Source organism: Macrobrachium rosenbergii, chromosome 11, assembly GCF_040412425.1.
Source record: "Macrobrachium rosenbergii isolate ZJJX-2024 chromosome 11, ASM4041242v1, whole genome shotgun sequence".
NCBI lineage: Eukaryota > Metazoa > Arthropoda > Malacostraca > Decapoda > Palaemonidae > Macrobrachium > Macrobrachium rosenbergii.
Genome location: NC_089751.1, coordinates 51950804 through 51967599, shown reverse-complemented (window position 1 = coordinate 51967599; position 16796 = coordinate 51950804).

Genomic DNA, 16796 nt, shown 5'->3' with positions numbered 1-16796 from the left:
TACATGTATAAACAGTTCTTTATATACGTGTATAGTTGTAACTATAATAAACAAGTAAAATATGCGCCGAAATTTCTTCGGCGCAATCGAGTTTTCTGTACATCGTATAATCAAGGCCACCGAAAATAGATCTAGCTTTCGGTGGTCTTGGTGCAATGCTGTATGAGCCGCGGCCCATGAAACTTTAACTACGGGCCGGTGATTATGGCTAACTTTAACCTTAAATAAAATCAAAACTACTGAGGCTAGAGGGCTGCAATTTGGTATGTTTGATGATTGGAGGGTGGATGATCAACATAAGAGTTGCAGCCCTCTGGCCTCAGCAGTTTTTAAGATCTGAGGGCGGACAGAAAAAAATTTGGACAGGAAAAAGTGATGACGGACAGACAAAGCCGCCACAATAGTTTTCTTCTCAGAAAACTAAAAAGGTTTCGCATGGTTTCCAACACGAGACAGCTCCTGTTATCATAGTTTTAAATACACATATGTATACAAAAATGCACCCATAAGAAAGAAAGCATTATGGTATTCTTAAACACATGTTTCTCCTAATGCTATTATAATAAATTGAAAACATTACATTTACACTGAACATTTTTCATCACACTGATTTCGTGAAATTCAAACCTGGTGGAAAAAAAATGAAAAGGGGGATACTTTATTTCATTACAAAATGTCCTCACGGCTTTCTTGCAGTGCAAATAAAAAATATTTTTCATAATAAGATGTCCCCACAGCCTTCTTGTGGTAAGTATCCAAAATATTTTTCATTGCAAAGTGTCTTCATGACTTGCTTGTAGCAAATATCCAAAGCATTTTTCTTTAAGAAATGTTCCCACGGCTTTTTTGTAGTATGTATCCAAGATATTATTTTTCATTACAAAGTGTCCTTACAGGTTTGAATGTAGTGAGTATTTCCCCAAAAAAAAAAAAAACCTAATTTCTTGTACCTCGCTATCAAGCAATTCAGGAACATAAGAACATAGGAGAGATTACAGAAAGAACCTTAATATCTTGGAGAATGGCCAGTAGCATGAACAAAATACAATTAAATAGTACAGTGGTTGCGCAATCGTGCTTAATTTCACTCGGTCATTTGCGCATATCAGTAGTATTTCTTGCTTAGATCATAAGAGGGATAACGTATAGATTTTGCTTAATTTTCAGAGTCGTAATTTTATCCCACTGGTTTCTAAAAGACACATGAGATTAATACTGTGTACCTTATCCGAAATAATCATAATCATTCGCCAGAGCATTAGGACTTCGAAAAGTCTAATTAAATCTCTCTCTCTCTCTCTCTCTCTCTCTCTCTCTCTCTCTCTCTCTCTCTCTCTCTCTCTCTCTCTCTCTCAGTTAATTTAAACTCGTCATGTTGAAGAGATCCAATTCAAGATAAAAAAACATCTGCACATTTCTTGAAGTGCTTTTGGAATTCTTCACTGGAAATGAATAGATTTTTCTCACCGAGATAAATTGAGACATTGAAAAGAAAAATTTCTGTTATTACAGAAACTGAAAAGAAAAGTCTTTATTACAGAAATCCTTTGAAGGAATTTAATTACAGAGACAATAGAAAACGTAGATCCAGCAGTCTATACTTTGATATTTATTTTGATAATGGAAAAGAAAATACATAATTATGCATAAAACTACAGAATAAATCATGATGTTTTCATAATCATCCTAATTTTTATGAATTATTTATTCCAATATAGTTTCGTATTAATGTTCACGCCATGCACTCACTCACCTTATTTACATTGCGTTAGCTTTGCATAATATTATGACCAATATTTATCATAATTGTTATTATGGCGTCTAAGTCGTTTTGAAAATAACGAACTCGAGGTAAAGATAATCTTCACCCAGTTAAGTAAAGTAGATTTTATTTCCGCATAATTACAAAGACGCGTCAAACCTATCGTGGAGATCACGTATACACTGACTAAGGAAACCTAACCTAACCTAACTTAGCCTAACTCATACTCTGACTAGTTAAAAAGTTAAAGTTCTCCTGGATCTTTTCCAGGCTCATAGGGCCGTCGCTGATCCTCCAGTTTCTTTGGCCGACAGCCAGTCGGGGACAGATCCCGATGCCTAAGACACGGCCAGTGTTTTGCTAGGCCCACTTTTTAACCCCCCGGCCCGAGCGCTGGTACCTATTTTTCTACTCACCTGCCCGAGTTTTCAGACCTTTAGGTTGGTGGGACACCGGATTTATGCAATGGGGTCATCCCCAAGCCACCAGTAGGCGACGCAATTTGAACCCTGGTCCTCTCGACTGGTAGGCGAGAACCTTACCACTGCGCCATCACGGCAGTACTGACTAGTTAGCAGGGAAAAATAACAGCTAATTACAAAAGCAAATGAAAGAGGAACCACAAATCCTAACCAGAAAAGTGCAAGAAAATAAAGGGCTAGATTCATGATGCCTTGAGGTATGTAAGAGCCAAAATAGATTATGTAGTTTTTTAAATAGAATTAAGAGACCATTGCACCTCTAATTTCCTTTGTCCGGTTGAAAGCAATCACCTCATTACCATTACGGCCAAGGTGTTTGCGCTCCTAAAGATCTGCTCTCTCTCTCTCTCTCTCTCTCTCTCTCTCTCTCTCTCTCTCTCTCTCTCTCTCTCTCTCTCTCTCTCTCTCTCTCTCTCTCTCTCTCTCTCTCTCTCTCTCTTAAGCCTTATTTCTTTAAAAAAAACCTATATGTTACTACAGAATACAAAAAGCTTTAATATATTCCTGAAGCTTCGTATTCTCTCTCTCTCTCTCTCTCTCTCTCTCTCTCTCTCTCTCTCTCTCTCTCTCTCTTAAGCCTTATTTCTTTAAAAAAACCTATATGTTACTACTCTCTCTCTCTCTCTCTCTCTCTCTCTCTCTCTCTCTCTCTCTCTCTCTCTCTCTCTCTCTCTCTCTCCGGGGGCGGACAGAAAAAGTGCGGACTGACAGACAAAGCCGGCACAATAGTTTTCTTGTACAGGAAACAAAAAGGCTATAAAAACTCAAAAAGACAGGGTAAGCCATACTTTTTTTTATGTCTACTGACGAAAATTTCTGGTGTACTAATGCACTCAGACACCTCATTGTGTGCTTAATTAATTTGTTACGATGTACTCCCTGCCTGACCATTTTTTCTAACGCCTGGGCATAGCCGAAATCAGTCGTGTATATTCAGGGTATTCAAAAGGTGCCACCTCGGAGCCAAATTACTTTACAAACTCTTCATTTGTCGAGCGTACACGTTCCAAAGGACGGTTCAGCCGAGGTCAAAATATAGTGAGAATGATCCCGTAAGGGGAACATCAGTCAGTATTACAAAATGGAATGTAAAAACGCGAGAGATGAACTTGTCATCAGTTTGTTAAAGAGAAAGGGTAGGTTTCTTGTATGCAGGATACAGGGAAGGGCATTTAGTGACGAAGGTGCAATCAGAATTGTATATATAACCGTTGTAATGACCTCACACATTCCGAGTGTGCAGAGATAAACAGTTAAAAAAAAGATAGATAGACTTCCAGAGAGAGAGAGAGAGAGATCATTTTATTCAGCCCTTCCCAGTTTGGGAATGCAAAATTGGGATAACTTGATCATGTACAGCGTGAAGCTGGAATAGAATGACACCTGGTTATATGGCATATGGGTAGTGAAGTATATTTCCATAATGACGTTTTGCAACAATTAGAGCAAACTGGATGGAAAGGGCTCTGGGCCGCCTGTCACAATGAGGTTGCAGACGAATGAATGCATATTTCGTAATGTGATTAAGCCCACATTAGTAGGGAGGGCACTGCATGCGTTGTTGTGTAAGAGAGAGAGAGAGAGAGAATCTGGCTCCTATCACAGATTGCATTTGCTGGAAAACGGAAACTCCCAAAGTCAATATGAAAATCAGTCCGCAGAACTTTTTCACTTTTAATGCTTCAAAGTCTCAAAGATTTGACTTCAACTTCCTAGATTGCGGGTCAGTTGTGAGTCTGGAAATTTGTTGGATGTCTCAGAGTCCTTTTCCTTTATTATTTTGTTCATTATTTAGGCAACGTTGTACATAGAGATCAGCGCTGGCACAATTGTTAAACGCATTGTAATTTCTTGAGTGTTTCTAATGATCTTTCCTCAAATTTTATTGTTCGAGGTAATTTGCATCACAAAAAATATGAGGGATATTACTAGCTGAAGGTATCTACTTAATACAACAACTGAATTATATATATATATATATATATATATATATATATATATATATATATATATATATATATATATATATATATATATATATACATATGTTTGTATGTATATAATTATATATATGTATGTATAACTGAATCACGAAAATATGGAACGTGATGAATATATAAATAAAGGCAATCCCACCTTTATACATATGTAAATATATATACATACTCGTACATATATAGGTATATAAAATTTATATTTATATGTTTGTGTATGTGTGTGTGTGCAAGATTAGATTTTAAACGCTATTGGATCAATCATTTTTGGCAAACTCATGAATACACGCAACGTATCTACAGAAAAGAAATTTACATTTTCCATATATCCTGAATCGGAATGGGACAATTTTCTTACTAAAATATCAGTTAACGAATAGACTTTTTATACTTTAAAAGTCTTCTAACAACGTTCGCTTAAAATGTAAGTTGCAACTGGAAATATCAAAGGAAATATTCAAATGTGTATTTAGAATATTCATAGATAGACAAATACGTGAAAATAGGGAGCATATTTTTTTGCTGTACGTGGAAATTACTTAATTTGTTAGTGGACTGACTTCTTTTAATTTTCTATTTACGTGGAAGTAGGAAGCATATGTTTTATGCTTTACGTGGAAATTACTTTATTTGTTAGTGGACTGACTTCTTTTAATTTTTTATGGCACGCTTTGAATCCTGGAACCAACCTGCCCTGGGAAATGTGTTACTCGTTTTTCTCAGTTGTGAAATTTTTTTTTTTTTTTCTTTTCGGATCCTTCTTTTCCAAAAAGTTTTTTGGATCCACTCTTCTATATATGAGGCGTTTAGCATTGGAATGGCCTCTCGCCCCCCAAAAAAAATTATTTTTCGAGTTATAAGCCATCAAAGATTTGGAAATTCAACCTGCTCTAATTTCTTTATTTTTCAAGACGCAAAGTTGAATTCTGTATGAGATGAAGTACTTGCGACCAGGAATAGAATAGTATGCATGAAAAATTCTAGTTCAATCCCACCCCCTTTTTTGGGGGGGGGAGGAATAGGGGGATTATTTTCAAGCTGATCAGGCGAAAAACGGCATTTTCAAAAGTTTGGGGCGAGAAGCCCTTCTGATGCTGAACGCCTGATTTTAGAACTTAGTTCCATTGTGAATTTCTTGTAGCCTTTAGGAGGAACTCGAGTTGATGGCTGTAAAAGCTGTCAGCTTGAAAATGAATGAATACAGAAATAAAGTAACAATGAATTAACACACAAGTAAAGTAACATTGTGAGTTTATCTCTTAAGAACTCCAGCCTTGAGGACTGGAAAGAGTGCTACCAGGTGCTACAGGTGTTTTAGCAACTTCGGGGAAATGTATTTATATTATCAAGTTCTTTTATTAATCTGTTAGTGTATCTATTTTTCTAACTGATCTCCTCTTTCTGTATATCCCATTACCTTCTGTTATTTCTTTCGAATGAACACCTTATTCTTTGGAAGACTGAATTTCAAGTCAATGGCCCCTGTGGTGGGCTTGTTCCATATGAATAGGGTTCATTGTCTGAATAATAATAATAATAATAATAATAATAATAATAATAATAATAATAATAATAATAATAATAATAATAATAATAATAATAATGGATGGCGCCTGAAAGGTGCATCCTTTAATAATAATAATAATAATAATAATAATAATAATAATAATAATAATAATGATAATAATAATAATAATAATAATAATAATAATAATAATAATAATAATAATAACAGATGGCGCGTCAAAGGTACATCCTTTAAGTTTCTCAGCAATGCTTTAGGCATGAGGTTGCTAAACTCACTCTCTTTATTCTTGGCCCCAGTAAGTACTGGTACCAATTTCCAGCATGCCATAACTGTTTTTTTTTTTTTTTTTTTTTTTTTTTTGCTGACTAAATTTGTTTAGGTAGTGCAAGATTCATCGAGTAATATTTCATACATTTTTTTTCATAGTCAGACGCATAATTCTTATATACAATGTATGTGTTTACTATGTATGTTGGCAGAAGTATATATAGGGAAACCCCGAAGAGAGTCATTTTTACTGTTGAAAGAGCACATACAAAATCCGTCGCACAGTGAACGAATTTATTTCATAGATTATTCCACGCAGTGTTTTTACTGTTTCAAAAGAAGATATGATATTTATCTATCGATGTTCCTAAAAAAAAAAAAAAAGCGAAAAATATCGAGCTTTGGTGTAGAATATTCTCTTTGTACGAAAGAAATAATTCAGTCCCACCAATATCACCCCTCTAACCCTCATATTTTTTTTATAGTTATTGCTTTCCAGTGAGGTGTCATTTGTTGACAAAACTGGGGTGTCCTCTTTCCACCATCCGCGAATATTGGGAGAAAAAATACGACGCGTAAATTCTGAAGATAATCACTTCGATTTCCCGGTGTGTTTTTCGTAAGCAAGTTTTGATTATCCAAAATCTTATCTACTGCTTTTTTTTCAGTACGCGATTTTTTTTTTTATCTCGGGTATATGTCAGTCATATATATATATGCCAAATAGCAAAAAGACTGGGAACACGCTGTGCAATCCCGGGAAGAAAAATAAAAAACGAGGTTGGTGAAGGTTGAATCGGAAATTCTATCGGAAATGCTATCGCCTCGGTGTTGGACAGCTGAACCCTTCATGGATGCAGCTGGGATGCAGTATTGGTAAAAGAATTGAATATTACCACCGAGACTGCTGTTATATAAATAAAGAAAGAAGTGCAGTTTGCGGCAAAAGGCAGTGAGCTTCAAGTGGGGCGCCATATATTCCACACAGAAACCAATCGCAAGAAAAGGACAGTACAATGAAGATTTTGAAATAATATAAATGTAAATATATATATATATATATATATATATATATATATATATATATATATATATATATATATATATATATATATCCATATCCATCGTCAGGGTTATCTAATACCATTTGCACCAAAACTCCCAATTCTTAGTATAGTATGAAAAGTACAAATTAATATTTTTTTATTGACAAACCTGCCATTGAAAATATTCACATGGTATCAAAATGTTCGTCTAATCCTGCATTTAAAGATAAACCCACCCAATACTTTATTTTTTTTACTATCATTCGAAAAAGAAAAGTTAAATAGTCTGTGCTCAAAGTTTGCATGCAAGCAAACTTTCCCAAAACGCGGAATGCGAAGAAACTTTTCCCAACTTCCTCATTAAAGTTTGCCCGGGTTTTGCTCTCATCGCAGCGTGTGGTAAACTATATTTTGACGCTCTGATAACGTCGTAATCTCGCAAACCTGGATATTCGCTCTCCCAGGAGTGGAATTTTTTTTTCCCCTGTGTTTCTCATTCTTCTTCTCTCTCTCTCTCTCGTTCTTCCTTTCTATTTGAAGTTGTTTAATTTCAGTTTCAGAAGGGAATTTAAGTTTCAGCAAGACCTTTATCGCGGGCTTGGTTTACTGAGAACATGCTTTTTCCGTGATTTCTTTTTTAGGAAGGGGAAAGAAACGGCAGGATCTTACCCCTTTGATGAGAAACCAAAAGTCTTGATGTGGAGTCAGCCTTTTACATCGATGTGCAATGCTACACAAAATAAATGACAAGAGAAACAAGTAAAAAATGCGCTGAAGTTTCTTCGGCGCAGTCGAGTTTTCTGTATAGCGTATAATGGAGGCCACCAAAAATGGATCTACCTTTCAGTGGTCTCGGCATAATGCTGTATGAATCGTGGCCCGTGAAACTTTAACCACAGCTAACTTTAACCTTAAATAAAATAAAAACTACGAAGGCTAGGGTTCTGCAATTTGGTATGTTTGATGAATGGAGGGTGGATGATCGACACACCAATTTGCAGCCCTCTAGCCTCAGTAGTTTTTAAGATCTGAGGGCGGACAGAAAAAGTGCGGACGGACAGACAAGATAAGCAAATCATCTCATAATACTCACCATTCGGGAAGTCAAGTTCGTCGGAGAGGGGGAAGAGTATGGGCAAGAGAACGTTGGCAGCCATGACGAGGCTCCACCAAAACCACCAGGAGCGCTTCCGGCACCGGGGGGGATAAGGAGGACCTCCTCGAATGTTGGGATTTCGGCAACCCTTCAACGGCCCTGGGTGGCGAGATCTACCGCCGCCACTGGAAGAAGATCTGGCTGACGTGAATCTTCTAGACCTGGGCCTGGTGTGGGTCTCTCTCTCCTTGAATGAAAACAGGGCGCAGTAATCTCGATTCTGTTTATGGACTGTTAACTGGAAACTGAACATGAGTCCACCGCCACGTTTTCATCACTGGCACTCAGCATTCCGGTTGCATCGGTCCAGCTGTTGGTGTTCTTTTGAGTATAGAAATAGAGCGCTACCAGTTTCCCTTGCGTTGGATTTTCGTTGCTATATTTTTTTCTGGGACAAGAGTTAAATTCCTTTACTCAACCGCTCTGCACTGACCTGAAAAAGGATGATGAGTAACTTCAGAGAAAGACTGGAAATGTGATGTCCGAATATACAAAAAAAAAAAAAATTAGAAAAAATGGAAGATTCAGGTGTATAATTGCAATTGCTCGTGTATTTTTTATAAGGGAATGTCTTTATTTATTTTTTATTCACTCACATACAAACATTATTATATATATATATATATATATATATATATATATATATATATATATATATATGTGTGTGTGTGTGTGTGTGTGTGTGTGTGTGTGTGTATGTATGTATGTATGTATGTATAACTGAACCACGAAAATATGGAGCGTGATGAATATATATAAATAAAGACCAAATCCACGAAGGAAACAGAAACAATGGAGTGTTGCACGGCCTTTCGACTTATAACCCTTTACTTAGCAGTCTGCTAAGTAAAGGACTAGTGTTAGTCGAAAGGCCTTGCAGCACTCCATTGTTTCTCTTTCCTTCGTGGATTTGGTCTTTATATGTGTGTGTGTGTGTGTGTGTGTGTGTGTGTGTTATAGGCAGATAGCGAAATGCACTTAGGGACATTTGATCCCCCAGGGGTCTAGTACTAAACACGGAGAAATACATTTGATCCTTGCTCCTCCTGTTTACAGTACCTATTGTCATTCCACTAGCTACATTCAATTCCCTTTAATATTTTCTTCCTAACTTTCCTTATTACATCTCCATTAAACCCTCCTGAACAACATGTTATGGCACAAGCTTCCGAAGTTGACCTTATTCTCAGACAACAATATTATTGTCTTTTGACAACAAAGGGGCCCTCAGTTTGCCTTTATATAATCGAGGATATTATTGGTTGAATCTACTGTACAGTACATTGGACTTATCAGTATCTCACAAAAATTTTATTAATTCTCATATGACAGATGACAGGCTACTTTTTACTGTAGATTACACAAAATCTTACATATGTACACACACATGCATACACACACACACACACACATATATATATGTGTGTGTGTGTATGTGTATATGTATGTATGTATGTATGTATGATTGTACGCATATATATGTGTCTAAGTTTGGTAGAATTCTGGAGTAAGCGAATCAAAAATGACACTGTATCACTCACTCAGATAAATAAGAGGAAATGTTTTCTGGGGCCTCGTTGCCCGAATTTCGTTCCCCAGACCCAAAAGAAGAAGAGGAGGAAGATGAAGCACGAAAATCAGAACATTTATTCCGAATTTACCAGAAGCAACGAAGATTCGCTTTCCTGCTTCTCATTCGTTGTTCGAAGCCAAAACTCCTTTTTGGAATTTTGCTTCGCTTTCCTGCTTCTCATTCGTTGTTCGAAGCCAAAACTCCTTTTTGAAATTTTGCTCGAATGTCTAGAGTAGTGGTCCTTAACCTCCATCATAGGCCCAAGAGGTGTCACTCACACTCATGTTAAAATGGGCGTCAGGTCACACCTAACTTGGCCATGAAAACGCTGTGCGTTGATCACCTTTTTGTATAATTTCAATTCAGGGAAACAATTTAGTGTTTCAGAATAATCTAGTAATTCAGATAAATTTAGTATTTGAGATAAATATGATATTTCAGATAAATATAGTATTTAGTATTTGCACAGTATTTCAAATGGAATTATGAACAAAGACTCCAATATCTTAATAAGGCTAATCTGGAAACAATTCAGTATTTCAAATGGAATTATGAACAATGACTCCAATATTTAACTAAGGCTAATCTAGCAACAGTTCAGAAGCAAACGTTTTCATAGACAAGGGATTTAGTGCTCATGATTTTCTTGACATTGACAATAATAACACGACATCTAAAGTAAGAAAGTAGGTTCCCAGTAGCTGATAAGTGATCAAGTGAAAATGGTCCTCAAATCCCCCAGGGAGAACAAGACTAATAGATGTGCTTAGTTCAACAGACGTGGCTTGTTCCCTGTAAAGAAAAGGTAACTGTCTAAAGATAGTGTAACTGTCTAAAGAAAAGGTAACTATCTAAAGATATTGTAACTGTGTGAAGATAATGTAACTGTCCAAAGAAAAGGTAACTGGCTAAAGATAATGTAACTGTCTGAAGATAGTTTAACTGTCTAAAGAAAATGTAAATGTTTAAAGATAATGCAACTGTCTAAAGATAATGTAACTGTCTAAAGAAAAGGTGACTCTAAAGATACTGTAACTGTCTGAAGATAATGTACTGTCTAAAGAAAAGGTAACTGTCTAAAGATAATGTAACTGTCTAAAAATAATGGAACTTTCTGAAGAAAGTGCAACTGTCTAAAGATAATGTAAGTTTCTAATGACAATGTAACTGTCTAAAGAACATGTAACCGTCCAAAGATAACGTAGCTGTCTAAAGAAAATGTAACTGCCTAAAGAAAAGGTAACTGTCTAAAAATAGTGTGATTGTCTGAAGATAAGTAACTAGGTAAAGAAAAGGTAACTGTCTAAAGATAATGTAACTTTCTAAAGAAAATTTAAATGTCTAAAAAAAAGGTAGCTTTCGAAAGAAAATGTAAGCGTCTGAAGATAATGTAACTGTCTAAAGAAAAGGTAACTTTCAAAAGAAAATGTAACTGCATGAAGATAATTAACTGTCTAAAGAAAAGGTAACCGTCTAAAGAAAATTTAACTGGAAAAACGGAGAGCCTGTCTAAAAGCAAATAATCGTTAGCAATCGACACTATTGTCGAACTCTAGTGTCCGTAAAATAAATTACGATAGAAAAACGATTATAACATATATGTATATATATATATATATATATATATATATATATATATATATATATATATATATATATATATCCCAAATATAACTATATCCCAAACATAACTCTCTCTCTCTCATCTCTCTCTCTCTCTCTCTCTCTCTCTCTCTCTCTCTCTCTCTCTCTCTCTCTCTCTCTCTCATTAAAATTCATCATCAAGAGAACTCAGAGGAGGTTAGCACCGTACCTATAATCCCGGATTTATTTCTGCGCATCATTAAGACGCCATGTGTGAAAAGGGGGAAGATAATGAGATGTCGATGGAGACGAGGTTTCTTCTGACTTTCTTTCCCGAGAGCGCAAAGCAATTCTGAGGACAAAATTTGCTTTCCGATGCACGCAGGATGAAGTTGTTTTAATGGGTTCTTACTCTTTTTTCTTATGAGTGAAATGGTTTTTATATTCGTTTTTATAGAAGGAGTGCATGTGTGTGTGTCCGTGTGTGTGTAAGCACGTCCAAAAACATACACGCACACACACACACATTGGCACCTGGAACGTTTTGGAGCTGGTAAAATGGATGATTTTTTTGTTTGAGTGGAATGGCATTTTTTATTCATTTTTACAGAAGGAATACATGTGTTTGTGTAAGCACACCCATAAACACCTACACACACACACACACACACACACACACTTCCACACAAGAAAAAGAACATGGAACGTCAGTGGCGCTGGTAAAACTGATTATGATTTTTTTTTTATTTTTGGCATGAGTGGATTATTTTTATTCATCTTTACAGAAGGAATGCACATGCGTGGTTGAACCCTCTTCATGTAGAACAAGCCCACCACAGGGGCCACTGACTTGAAATTCAAGCTTCCAAAGAATATTATGGTGTTCATTTGAAAGAAGTTACGGAAGGTAATAGGAAATACAGAAAGAAGAGATCAGTTATTAGAAAAACAAATAAATTAACAAATTAATAAACAGATAGAAAAAAACGTAAGTAAATTATCAAATACAAGGAGAATATCTTTAGGTCAGCAATGCATCGAATCTTCGCTTGAACATTTGAGGTTCAAATTGCGCAACATCTTCGGGGAGACTGTTTATTAAGGATACTTAAAATTATATATATATATATATATATATATATATATATATATATATATATATATATATATATATATATATATATATATATATATATATACACATACACACACACACACACATATATATATATATATATATCATATATATCATATATATATATATTTTTTTATATATATATATATATATATATATTTTAAGTATCCTTAATAAACAGTCTCCTCGAAGATGTAGCGCAATTTGAACCTCAAATGTTCAAGCGAAGATTCGATGCATTACTCACCTAAAGATATTCTTGTATTTGATAATTTACTTACATTTTTATCTATCTGTTTGCTAATTTGTTAATTTATCTGTTTTTCTAATAACTGATCTCTTCTTTCTGTATTTCCTATTACCTTTGTTTTAACGCTCTAACTAAATAAAACAAAGAGAAAAAAAGTCACGTCATTAAATGTAATATAATCTACAAACCTCCCTGTTGGAAGAGTAAAATCACTCGCATCTGAAATTTTTCGTCTATATCTGTTCCGCAGAGGTTTCGAATAAATGTCGATTCCGTGTTGCCCTCTCTCTTTGGCCAGACATTGAGGAAGCTTTTCCTTTCCCTGGCTGTGCCGTAACTCAGGTTTAAAAAGTATTTTCCCCACTACGTTGTATTACTCCGGAGCGAGCTAGGACCCTGAGCAAATGCCTTTTCCTTCATCGATGTTAGGATTCTTATTGTGTTCTTAAATGACGAGAAAAATATTAGCAGTTATTAAGTGTGAAATGCTTGGCGTACAGTTTATCTTTCTGTGTACATGTACACGCTCACAGTACATGTGTTTGTATATATATATATATATATATATATATATATATATATATATATATATATATATATATATATATATATATACATATATATATATATATCTAATAGAAACGGCCATAATAACATTATATACTCTTTACAACCATACACTTTGTATACTTCTATATCCCAGTGAACAGGGATAGAGTTGTATCCCAAATGTATGGTTGCAACGTGTATGTAGTGATTTTATGGACCTTCTCATCTTCATAGTATACTGCTGGATTACAGTAAAATATATCAGTATATCTAGACAAAACACACACTTACACACACACACACACACACACACACACACATATATATATATATATATATATATATATATATATATATATATATATATATTATAGATGTATATATTTTATATTATATATACAGTATATTTATATATTTATATATATATATATATATATATATATATATATATATATATATGTGTGTGTGTGTGTGTGTGTGTGTGTGTGTGTGTGTAGCTACAATGACCTCTTAACCTTTCCAATTGCATACGTTTGAAGTTAGCTTCAACTAGAGGGGATAAGTGTATTTCTTGTTCATTCACAAATTACCAAGTATTGAAATTTTCTATTCCTATTCTCTATAACCAGTCTAGGGATATAAAACCACTCTCAAGAACTTTCGTATTGAACCTCTACCACCATTAACTGTAAAGCCTTTTAATGTAATTCATAGAATACTAACGTCTTGTGAAGCAGTTTTTAGACAATGCTTGCTTCTTGCAATGCAATTTATGAAGAACACTATCGTCTTATAATGAATATCTTAATAAATACTATCGTCGACACTCCGTCGCGACCCCGATGGCTGGGAGTTAGGCTCACAGAATTCGGGCAGTAATGGGTGGGCTTCGGGCGCAAGATTCAATATCCGGCATTGCGGGTTTAGAAAACAGACATTCACACACATACACGTCGTCCAGTTCACGCGTGGACGGGGGAGACTGAACAGCCAGGATTGGATTTGTTTGTGTTGTCTGTGGTTGGCCTCTGAGGCCTCTGGCTGTGGTTTTGCAGAGGAAGGAAATCATGTCGACTTTGACATATGCAAGGGAAAGTTATGATTTGTAGAAGCCAGCGTATTTTATAACACACACAAAGGTGTATATTTCTTTAAATGCTGGCCCAAGGAAAAGTAAAATTAATAGTAAACGTGATATTTTGTACATTATATTATCGCTGTTTCGTGGACTATTTCATATTACCTTATTTTATAACCTATAAATACATTTAAACAGTTTCATTACGACACTAGACAATATTTGAGGAAAAATGGGAAGGTAGACTCCCTTTCCCCACTCCTTACGTTCTAAATTCTTTTTTGGTTATATCCATACAATCCCCAAAAGGAATTTTATCAAAATTATGGTCAGTTTACTCAGAGCTACATATACTTAGATCCGTCAGAGATAAAGAATACATATAGTTGCACATTTCAGGAGTGGTCCCAGTAGAGATGCCTCTGCAGTTAGTGCCGTTAGTGCACCTCACGTGACGCACTGTAGGCATTACTAAAGGGCGCTTGCACCCACTTTATAGCCCTTTACTTTCACCCCCATTCCCGCTTCCTTCCTTCAGTCTTGCTTTCTAACCTCTCTAACTATTCATTCTTAGTACAATTGTAGGGTTTTATCCTAGTTCCACCTTTAGATCTTCGTAGTTCGTCTCATTTCCTCTCTGGATCTTGCTGTCCAACCACTCCAATTTCCTCGTGTCAGTGTCTTAAGCGCTGGATGGCCGAAAGTGCCCCAGCGCTTGGCTTGACAGCCTAAATTTAAAAAAAAAAAAAAAAAATATCAATTCAAAAACAGATACCGGCAAGAACAATGCATGGATTGTAATTGTTAAAGTATTACTAGTTCTTCCTTGTCTTCAGCTTTGTCCATTTCTATATGGGATCACTGTATCCTGTTGCAATTGTTACAATAATTGTTACAATTAGAACTTATAAAACCCTTGGGAACGTGTTTGAATCGCACATATGTCCAGCAGATTAATACAGTAATATCCCCACAATTTGACGCCTAAAACAATTCAACAGCTAAAATAATTTAACTATATGTAATTCAACGTTCGATTCTTAGCTGAAATTCCCGACCCCATTAACGAAACATTTCATACAATGGACAAGAACGCTAGACACAATTTACATAAATAAACACAAGATCCCTTACCGGCTTGTGTTTTCATGTACTTCTATCTGAAGGGTTTTTAGTGAGCTGTGAAACGTTTGCCCATTTACTATAATTTTCCTGCCTACAGACGTTTAATGTAATCTAAAAACGCCTTAATTAAAACGTTATGAATAGCAATTTATTGACATAAAATTAGAAGTAAATCTCGCATGATTATCGTTATTATTAGTATTCAGAAGGTGAACCCTGTCCCGATGGAGCAAGCCCACCAAAGGGACCATTGACTTGAAATTCAAGCTTCCAAAGAACATGGCGTTCATTTGAAAGTAACAGAAGGTAACAGGATATACGGAATGATGATATTACTTATTAGTAAAGAAAAAGTTCATTAACAGATGATCAAAAAATAAATAAAAATGCTGGTGAATTATAAAATACAAGGAGAATAATTGAACTTTTGAGGTTCCAGTTGCACAACTTCCTCAGTATGACTGTTTATCAGTTATAATCTAGAAACAAATTATAAAGTATTAACGTTTTAACGACATAAAACAAAAAATAAACCTCAAGGCCACCGAAAATAGAGCTATCTTTCGGTGGTCTCGGTATAATGCTGTATGAGCTGCGGCACATGAAATTTTAACCACAGCCCGGTGGTGGCCTATCCTATATCGTTGCCAGAAGCACGATTATGGCTAACTTTCACCTTAAATCAAATCAAAACTACTGAAGATAGAGGGCCGCAATTTGGTACGCTTGACAATTGGAGGGTGGATGATCAACATACAAATTTGCAGCCCTCTAGCCTCCGTAGTTTTTAAGATCCAAGGGCGGACAGAATAAAGTGAGGACGGACAGACAAAGCCAGTACATTAGTTTTCTTTTACAGGAAACTAAAACTAAAACTCTCGTTATGATAATGATAGCATCTGTCATGTTGCCTTGACAGCACGTATGCAGTGTCAAGCATCGGTACCATAAGCCTGCAAATATTTTTCAGTTGTCAGGGTGTAAACCTGCTCTCTCTCTCTCTCTCTCTCTCTCTCTCTCTCTCTCTCTCTCTCTCTCTCTCTCTCTCTCTCCTCAAACATGTGAAATCCTCCTCGAAGCTTCGAATGTAAAGGTGAAACTTGAACTCTTGGCAGTTAATGGAACAGTTGATTGAGCTGAAACAGTTTCGTTTACACAGTTAGATTACCCTGAACCCAGAAGCACCAAGTTAAACCCGAAATGTATGTATATATGCAATACGGTTACGACATCCTCTCTCTCTCTCTCTCTCTCTCTCTCTCTCTCT